Source organism: Arachis duranensis, chromosome 6 (genome assembly GCF_000817695.3).
Source record: "Arachis duranensis cultivar V14167 chromosome 6, aradu.V14167.gnm2.J7QH, whole genome shotgun sequence".
NCBI classification, from domain to species: Eukaryota; Viridiplantae; Streptophyta; class Magnoliopsida; order Fabales; family Fabaceae; genus Arachis; species Arachis duranensis.
In genome coordinates this window covers 64,739,086-64,740,380 of record NC_029777.3, presented here as the reverse complement: position 1 = coordinate 64,740,380, position 1,295 = coordinate 64,739,086, and the positions used below count along the sequence as shown (strand labels likewise).

General features: G+C 39.3%; 1 non-coding gene across 1 annotated transcript; it reads right to left on the bottom strand.

Annotated features, from left to right (window-relative positions):
- Positions 1–959: 959 nt before the first annotated feature.
- LOC127740412 (small nucleolar RNA R71) lies at positions 960–1,068 on the bottom strand. The gene has a single exon (XR_008001089.1). It is a non-coding gene; the product is annotated as a small nucleolar RNA R71 (small nucleolar RNA).
- Between the last annotated feature and the right edge of the window lie 227 nt (positions 1,069–1,295).

Genomic DNA, 1,295 nt, shown 5'->3' with positions numbered 1-1,295 from the left:
CGAAAACCCATAAACCATTTTAATCTGCCTGACTGAGATTTACAAGGTGACCATAGCTTGCTTCATACCAACAATCTCTGTGGGATCGACCCTTACTCACGTAAGGTTTATTACTTGGACGACCCAGTACACTTACTGGTTAGTTGAATGGAGTTGTGAATTTAACCAAGAGCCACAATAGTTTTTGTGTACATACCAAAGAGCCAATATCAAGGATCACAATTTCGTCCACCAAAAGCCCAAGATGTTAGCTTTGCAACCCAATTAAGAACACGACAATTTGACTTTCATATCTCCAGAAAAACGAGTTTGAGTGCAGGGAGGTCAGAATCCAACAACATCTGCAGTCCTTTCTCAGCCTCTGAATCAGATTTTTGCTCAGGTCCCTCAATTTCAGCCAGAAAATACCTGAAATTACAGAAAAATACACAAATTCATAGTAAAGTCCAGAAATGTGATTATTGCATAAAAACTAATAAAGATATAATAAAAAGTAACTAAAACATACTAAAAACTATGTAAAAACAATGCCCAAAAGCGTATAAATTATTCGCTCATTAGCAGCTAATCCAAAAGTTGGGGGAGATGCAAGAAAGGTCCTTGGATCTTACACTACGCCCAATTCTGACTTCTATGGGCACAACATCTCTATTTCTTCCATTGGTGCAAACAACTTTGAGTTGAAGGCTCAACTGGTCACTATAGTACAACAGAATTGCCAGTTTCATGGACTTCAGCAAGAAGATCCTAACAAATTCATATATGACTTCCTATAGATATTTGATACTATCAAAACTAATGGAGTCAATCCAAAGGTTTACAAGCTCATGCTCTTCCCCTTTACTGTAAGAGACAGAGCAAGGCTATGGCTGGATTCTCAGCCTAAAGAAAGCCTAGACACTTGGGAGAAAGTGGTCAATGGATTCTTGACCAAGTTCTTCCTTCCTCAAAAGCTGAGTAAGCTTAGGGTGGAAGTATAAACCTTCAAACAGAAAGAGGGTGAATCCCTCTATGAAGCTTGGAAAAGATATAAGCAATTGATCAGGAGATGTCCTCCTGACATGATTTCAGATTAGACCATGCTAAACATCTTCTATGATGGCCTATCTGAAGCATCCAAGATGTCATTGTACCACTCTGCAGGAGGATCCCTTCACTTTAAGAAGACACCTGAAGAGGCGCAGGAACTCATAGACATGGTTTCCAACAATTAGTATATGTACACTTCTAATAAGAACCATGTGAACAATGGGGTAGCTCAAAAGAGAGGTGTCTTAGAGGTGGACACCTTAGAC